The sequence below is a fragment of the Sapajus apella genome, unplaced genomic scaffold (assembly GCF_009761245.1).
Source record: "Sapajus apella isolate SASKATOON/1434 unplaced genomic scaffold, GSC_monkey_1.0 scaffold73, whole genome shotgun sequence".
NCBI lineage: Eukaryota > Metazoa > Chordata > Mammalia > Primates > Cebidae > Sapajus > Sapajus apella.
In genome coordinates this window covers 2,242,004-2,250,688 of record NW_022437013.1, presented here as the reverse complement: position 1 = coordinate 2,250,688, position 8,685 = coordinate 2,242,004, and the positions used below count along the sequence as shown (strand labels likewise).

Sequence of the window (8,685 nt, the reverse complement as noted above, 5' to 3'; positions counted from 1 at the left end):
CATGAACATGGTGAATTACTATACATATTTGCATACCAATTTATGTCTTTTACTGAAGAAGTTTTGTAATTTATACTGCAAATATCTTGAATCTTTTAAAGGTATTTATTCCTAAGTATGTTATTGTGTTTGTTTCAATAGTCAATTGCTCCTTGTAAAAAACTACATTTTATGATAATATTGGCTCTCAGAACATAATACTCTAAAGTATAGCACGTTGGTATGCTTAAGACTTTGAACTGAAGTAGATTGGAAGGGCCTCAGAAGTAAGGTCTCTCTAACTGTCTCATCTCTGATCTTCTTCTGCCCTCCTGTCTCCTGATCCTTGTTTTTCTTCAAAGCTAGTCATAGGATCCAAAATTCCTCATCTCATGGAAGGTCATAGAAACTAGAACTACTCTTACCTAATGCAAGCCATAAAACCTAAAAGGTCACTCTCTTCCTTCTCCTTTAAAGACTCTGATTGCAGATAGAGAGTTCTTGCCTCATACTTAGGAGGAAAAAATTCTACACAGAGAGGCCAAGAAGAATCTGAACAGAAAAGCCTTGCTGGACCTTTCACTTTTCTGTCTGTTACCAGATCATACCCTTTGTCCAATCACATTTCTTCATGGCTGTGTATTCTTCATTTAGCCTAAGGATAAAAACAGACAGTATTCCCTGGGTTTGGGGGTCTTCAATTCTGAAGGCTCCTGCATCACCTGAAATTTTGTTAAATAAATTTGTGATGCTTTTCTATTCTTATCTTGTCTTTTGTTATAGGAATGTCATAAGTGACCATTGTGATGGCTGATAGAAAAGGCATTATGATGGATCCAAGATGGCTGATTAGGAGCAGCTCAGGATTGCAGCTCCCAGTGAAAGCATGGAGGGTGAGTGGACACTACATTTCCAGACAGATTTTTATTGCCCACAGACCAGGTGATTCCCAGACAGAGGAGACCCACGGGTCGCCAGCATGGCTGTTTCAGCTGGCGCAGCTGTTTTGGCTGGAAACCTGGCGTGGTGGTTCTGCATACAAAATACATGGGTCTAGGCACTGTTTTAGGTGGTGATTGGAGCTCTGGGAAGACAGAGTTGCCCATTCAACTGATAGAAAAGGGGAATAAAGCAGGGAGCCAGGCCAGGAGATTTCCAGGCAAAAAAGCGCCACAAATCTCAGTGTGGCTGTTTCAGCTGGTGCAGTGGGTCGCAGCATGGGAAATCACACAGATCTCAGCACCTTTCCAAAAGGTGACTGGAACACCTGGGAGACAGTCGACCATTCAACAACAACAACAACAAAAAAAAATGGCTCTGAGGCAGTCAGCCAGGTGATCGGGCTAGGCTGGCCCCACCCCCACAAAAAAACAGCAATCTGAAATGCTCTGGATTGAGAGTTTCACAGCAAGCACAGCTGAACCCAGGATGGTCCAGCTTTGTGGGGGAGGGGCGTCCGCCATTACTGAGGCACTTCACCACTACGGAGGTGGTCCGCTATTGCTGAGGAAGCCCACCATTACCAAGGCAGCCTGCCATTACAGAGGTGGGCGGCCATTGCTGAGGCAGTTCTAACTATACCCGTATAAACAGGACTGCAGGGAAGTTCACACGGCAGCTGGGTGGAGGCCACAGCAGCTCAGCAAAGCCTCTGCAGGCAGATAGTGACTAGGCTGCCTCCTTGCTGGGCAGGGCAGCTCTGAAAAAAGGCAGCAGCACAGCAGAAACTCATAAATAAAGCCCTAACTCTCCAGGACAGAGCATCTTGGAAAAAAAAAGGAGGGGGGGGTTTATGAGTTCTGCGGCAACAGACTTAAATGTACCTGCCCAGCAGCTCTGAATGAACAATGAAGCTCACAGCTCAGCACTTGAGCTCCTATAAAAGACAGACTGTCTCCTCAAGCAGCTCCCTGACCCCCCCCCCCGTATATCCAAAGAGTAACCTCATAAAGGACAGCTCAGACTGACATCAGGTGGGTATCCTTCAGAAACAAAGATAGCAGAAGAAGAAACTGGCAGCAACCCATACTGTTCTGCAGCTGCTGCAGGTGATTCCCCAAGCAAGCAGGGCCTGGAGTGGACCTCAGCAGTCCTACAGCAGAGGGACCTGATTGGTAGAAGGAAAACTAAGAAACAGAAAGAAATAACTTCATGATCAACAAATTCAGTGTCCACTCAGAGACCCAATCTGAAAGTCAACAACTACAAAGACGACAGGTGTATAAATCCATAAAGATGGGAAGAAACCAGCACAAAAAGGATGAAAACCCCAGAAACCAGAACACCTCTCCTCCTACAAGGGATCACAACTCCCCACCAGCAATGGAACAAGGCTGGATGGAGAATGAGTGTGATGAAATGACAGAATCAGGCTTCAGAAGGTGTATAATAAGAAACTTCTGTGAGCTAAAAGAACATGTTCTAACACAACGCAAAGAAAATAAGAACCTTGAAAAAAGATCTGACAAAATGCTAATGAGAAAAAACAACTTAGGAATATAAGAAGTGAATTGATGGAGCAGAAAAACATAACACGAGAACTTCGTGAAGCATACACAAGTTTCAACAGCCAAATTGACCAAGCAGAAGAAAGGATATCAGAGGTCGAAGATCAACTCAATGAAATAAAATAAGAAGGTAAGACTAGAGGAAAAAGAGTAAAAATAATGAACAAAGTCTCCAAGAAATATGGGACTAAGTGAAAAGACCTAGTCTACGTTTGATAGGTGTACCTGAATGTGATGGAAAGAATGAATTCAAGCTGGAAAATACTTTTCAGGATATTATCCAAAAAACTTCCCCAACCTAGCAAGGCAGGCCAATATTCAAGTCCAGGAAATACAGAGACCACCACAAAGATATTCCTCAAGAAGAGCAACCCCAAGGCACATAATCATCAGATTCACCAGGGTTGAAACAAAGGAGAAAATGCTAAGGGCAGTCAGAGAGAAAGGACAGGCTACCCACAAAGGGAAGCCCATCAGACTCACAGCCAATCTCTCAACAGAAACCCTACAAGCCAGAAGAGAGTGGGGGCCAATATTCAACATCCTTAAAGAAAAGAGCTTTCAACCCAGAATTTTATATCCAGCCAAACTAAGCTTCATAAGTGAAGGAAAAATAAAATCCTTTACAAACAAGCAAGTACTCAGAGATATCATCATCACCAGGTCTGCTTTACAAGAGCTCCTGAAAGAGGCACTAAACATAGAAAGGAACAGCCAGTACCAGTCACTCCAAAAGCATACCAAATGATAAAGAGCATCAACACAATGAAGAAGCTGCATCAACTAACGGGCAAAACAGCCAGCTAGCATCAAAATGGCAGGATCAAATTCACACATAACAATATTAATCCTAAATGTAAATGGGCTAAACACCCCAATCAAAAGACATAGACTGGCAAATTGGATAAAAAGCCAAAACCCATTGGTGTGCTGTATCCAGGAAACCCATCTTTCATGCAAGGATACACATGCAAGGGATGGAGGAAGATTTAACAAGCAAATGGAGAGAAAAAAAAAAAAAAAAAAAAAAAAAAAAAAAAAAAAAAAAAAAAAAAAGCAGGAGTTGCAATTGTCATCTCAAATAAAATAGACTTTAAACCAACAAAGATCAAAAGAGACAAAGACATTACATAATGGTAAAAGGATCAATGCGACAAGAAGAGCTAATGATCCTAAATATATATGCACACAATACAGGAGCACCCAGATACATAAAGCAAGTTATTAATGACTTACAAAGAGACTTAGACTCCCACACAATAATAGTGGGAGACTTTAACACCCCATTGTCAATATTAGACAGATCAATGAGACAGAAAATTAATAAGGATATCCAGGACCTGAACTCAGACCTGGACCTAGCAAACCTAATAGACATTAACAGAACTCTCCACCCCAAATCCACAGAATATATACTTCTCAGCACAGCATCGCACCTACTCTAAAATTGACCACATAATTGGAAGTAAATCACCCCTCATCAAATGCAAAAGAACGGAAATCATAACAAACAGTCTCTCAGGCCACAGTGCAATCAAGTTAGAACTCAGAATTGCGAAACTAAGTCAGAACCGCACAGCTTCATGGAAACCGAACAACTGGCTTTTGAATTTTGACTGGATAAACAATGAAATGAAGGCAGAAATAAAGATGTTCTTCAAAACCAATGAGAATGAAAACACAACATACCAGAAACTCTGGGACACATTTAAAGCAGTTTCTAGAGGAAAATATAGAGCAATAAATGCCCACATGAGAAGCAAGGAAAGATCTAAAATTGACACCCTATGGTCAAAATTGAAAGAGCTAGATGAGCAAGACCAAAAATCTCAAAACTTAGCAGAATCTGTCAAAAACGATGAGTTTGTGTCCTTTGTAGGGACATGGATGAACCTGGAAACCATCATTCTCAGCCAACTGACAGAAGAGCAGAAGATCAAACACCGCATGTTCTCACTCATAGGCGGGTGTTGAACAATGAGAACACATGGACACAGGGAGGGGAGCACTACACACTGGGGTCAGTAGGGGGAAATAGGGGAGGGATGGTCGGGGGTGGGGAGTTGGGGAGAGATAGCAAGGGGAGAGATGCCAGATATGTAGGTGATGGGGAGGAATGCAGAAAATCACACTGCCACGTGTATACCTATGCAACAATCTTGCATGTTCTTCACATGTACCTCAAAACCTAAAATGCAATAAAATAAATAAATGGGAAAAAAAAACCTAGCAGAAGACAAGAAATAACTAAGATCAGAGCAAAACTGAAGGAGATAGAGACACACAAAAAAAAAAACCTTCAAAAAATTAATAAATCCAGGAGCTAGTTTTTTTGAAAAGATCAACAAAATAGACTACTAACCAGATTAATAAAAAAGAAAAGAGAGAATAATCAAATAGATGCAATAAAAAATGATAAAGGGGATATCACCACAGATTCCACAGAAATACAAACCATCATCAGAGATTATTACAAACATCTCTATGCACATAAACTGGTAAACCTGGAAGAAATGGATAAATTCCTGGACACTTGCATCCTCCCAAGCATAAACCAGGAAGAAGCCAAAACCCTGAATAGACCAATAACCAGGTCTGAAGTTGAGGCAGCAATTAAGAGCCTACCACCCAAAAAAAAGCCCAGATCCAGATGGATTCACAGCCGAATTTTACCTGACATACAAAGAGGAGCTGGTACCATTTCTTCTGAAACTATTCCAAACAATCCAAAAAGAGGCAATCCTTCCCGGATCATTTTACGAACCAACATCATCCTGATACCAAAACCCGGCAGAGACTCAGCAAGAAAAGAAAACTTCAGGTCAATATCCGTGATGAGCATAGCTGCAAAAATCTTCAATAAAATACTGACAAACCGCTTGCAATAGCACATCAAAAAGCTTATCCACCATGATCAAGTAGGCTTCATCCTGGGGATGCAAGGCTGATTCAACACACACAAGTCTATTAAAGTAATTCACCACATAAACAGAACCAAAGAGAAAAACCACATGATTATTCTGAATTGATGCAGAGAAGGCCTTTGCCAAAATTCAACAGCCCTTTATGCTAAAACCCCTCAGTAAAATAGGCATTGATGAAACGTATCTCAAAGTAATAAAAGCTATTTACGACAAACCAACAGCCAATATCATACTGAATGGACAAAAACTGGAAGCATTGCCTTTGAAATCTGGCACTAGACAAGGATGCCCTCTTTCACCACTCCTAGTCAATATAGTATTGGAAGTTCTAGCCACAGCAATCAGGAAAGAAAAAGAAATAAAGGGTATTCAAATAGGAAAGGAGGAAGTCAAATTGTCTCTATTTGCAGACGACATAATTGTATATCTAGAAGACCCCATCGTCTTAGCCCAAAATCTCCTGAAACTGATAAGCAACTTCAGCAAAGTTGCAGGATACAAAATCAATGCGCAAAAATCACAAGCATTCCTATACACCAATAGCAGACTTAAAGAGAGCCACATCAAGAACAAACTGACATTTACAATTGCTACAAAGAGAATAAAATACCTGGGAATACAACTAACAAAGAACGTAAAGGACCTCTTCGAGGAGAACTACAAGCAACTGCTCAATGAAATAAGAGAGGACACAAACAGATGGAGAAACATTCCATGTTCATGGTTAGGAAGAATCAATATCGTGAAAATGACCATACTACCCAAAGTAATTTACAGATTCAATGCTATCCCCATCAAGCTACCAAGGACCTTCTTAACAGAACTGGAAAAAACCACCTTAAACTTCATATGGAACCAAAAGAGAGCCTGCATAGCCAAGTCAATTCTAAGCAAAAAAAACACAACAGGAAGCATCACACTACCAGACTTCAAACTATACTACAAGGCTACAGTAATCAATACAGCATGGTATTGGTACCAAAACAGAGACATAGACCACTGGAACAGAACAGAGGCCTCAGAGGTGAGACCACACATCTACAACCATCTGATCTTTGACAAACCTGACAAAAACAAGAAATGGGGAAAAGAGTCCCTGTTTAATAAATCGTGTTGGAAAAACTGGCTAGCCACGTGCAGAAAGCAGAAATTGGACCCCTTACTGACACCTTACACTAAAATTAACTCCAGATGGATTAAAGACTTAATTATAAGACCTAACACCATAAAAACCCTAGAAGAAAACCTAGGCAAAACCATTCAGGACATAGGCTTAGGTAAGGACTTCATGACCAAAACACCAAAAGCATTGGCACCAAAAGCCAAAATAGACAAATGGGACCTAATCAAACTCCACAGCTTCTGCACAGCAAAAGAAACAGTCCTTAGAGTGAATCGGCAACCAACAGAATGGGAAAAAATATTTTGCAATCTACCAATCTGACAAAGGGCTGATATCCAGAATCTACAAAGAACTAAAACAGATTTACAAGAAAAAAACAAGCCCATTCAAAAGTGGGCAAAGGACATGAACAGACACTTTACAAAAGAAGACATACATGAGACCAACAAACATGAAAAAATGCTCATCATCACTCGTCATTAGAGAAATACAAATCAAAACAACATTGAGATACTACCTCATGCCAGTTAGAATGGCAATCATTAAAAAATCCGGAGACCACAGATGCTGGAGAGGATGTGGAGAAATAGGGACACTTTTACACTGTTGGTGGGAGTGTAAATTAGTTCAACCATTGTGGAAGACAGTGTGGCAATTCCTCAAGGACCTAGAAATAGAAATTCCATTTGACCCAGCAATCCCATTACTGGGTATATAGACAAAGGATTATAAATCTTTCTACTATAAGGACACATGCACACGAATGTTCATTGCAACACTGTTTACAATAGCAAAGACCTGGAACCAACCCAAATGCCCATCAATGATAGACTGGACACGGAAAATGTGGCATATATACACCATGGAATACTATGCAGCCATCAAAAACGATGAGTTTGTGTCCTTTGTTGGGACATGGATGAACCTGGAAACCAGCATTCTCAGCAAACTGACACAAGAACAGAAAATCAAACACTGCATGTTCTCACTCATAGGTGGGTGTTAAACAATGAGAACACATGGACACTGGGAGAGAAGCATCACACACTGGGCTCTGTAGGGGGGAAATAGGGCAGGGACAGTGAGGGGTGGTGAGTTGGGGAGAGAAAGCATGGAGAGCAATGGCAGATACAGGTGATGGGGAGGAAGGCAGCAAATCACATTACCAGGTGTGTGCCTATGCAACAATCTTGCATGTTCTTCACAAGTACCCCAAAACCTAAAATGCAATTAAAAAAAGGCATTATACCCCTTTCACTCCTAAAATTGTTTATTAATGTTATACAGGAATTCATTGACTTTTATTTTAAAATAAACTGTATATTTTGAAAAGTTTTAGTTTTATAGAAAAGTCATGATGATAATATGGAGTTCCCGTATATCCCACACATAGTTTCCCCACTGTTGACATCTTACATTAGAATGGAACATTTGTTATAACTTGTGAAACTACATTGATATGTTATTATTCACTAAAGTTCATGCTTTATTCAAATCTCATTTATTATTACCTAATATCATTTTTTTCCATTTAAGGATCCAATTCGTGATAACACATTACATTTAGTCATCATGTCTCCTTGACCTCCACTTATTTATGACAGCTTCTTATATTTACCTTGTTTTTGATGGCCTCAGTAGCTTTGAGAATTACTGGTCAGGTATTTTGTAGAATGTCTCTGAATTAGGAGACATTATGTGAAGTTCTTCTGATTAGAGTAGTGTTATGGGTTCTAGAAAGGAAGACCATAAATGTAAAATGCCATTTGCATCAAATAATGTCAAGGTTTTTAAATATCAACCTGACTTATCACTGATGATGAGGATGATAATGAACACCTGGCCAAGGCAGTGTTAGTCAGGTTTCTGTACTCTAATATTATGTCACCCCTCCCCGCACTTTCCATATTGTACTCTTTGAAAGGAAGTTTCTAAATGCAGATTCTCACTTAAGAAAAGTTATAGTCTACTATTTAAAAAGTGGAATAGAACATAAATTATTTGGAATTTTACATATTGTCTCCTCTCCTCATTTATTTCATTTATTTATATCAGTATGAACTCATAGATATTGATTTTATTCTTTGCTATATAATGAACACTACTGTATTTTACTATTCAAAGTTTTTCAGTTTTAACCATTGGAAGCTTT

General features: G+C 39.8%; 1 long non-coding RNA gene across 1 annotated transcript; it reads right to left on the bottom strand.

The window, feature by feature from the left end:
- Nucleotides 1-4,224: 4,224 nt before the first annotated feature.
- On the bottom strand, nt 4,225-4,753 carry LOC116531940. Its single transcript, XR_004260645.1, has 3 exons — nt 4,713-4,753; nt 4,667-4,674; nt 4,225-4,321 (listed from the first exon to the last, which is right to left on the bottom strand). It is a non-coding gene; the product is annotated as an uncharacterized LOC116531940 (long non-coding RNA).
- Nucleotides 4,754-8,685: the final 3,932 nt, after the last annotated feature.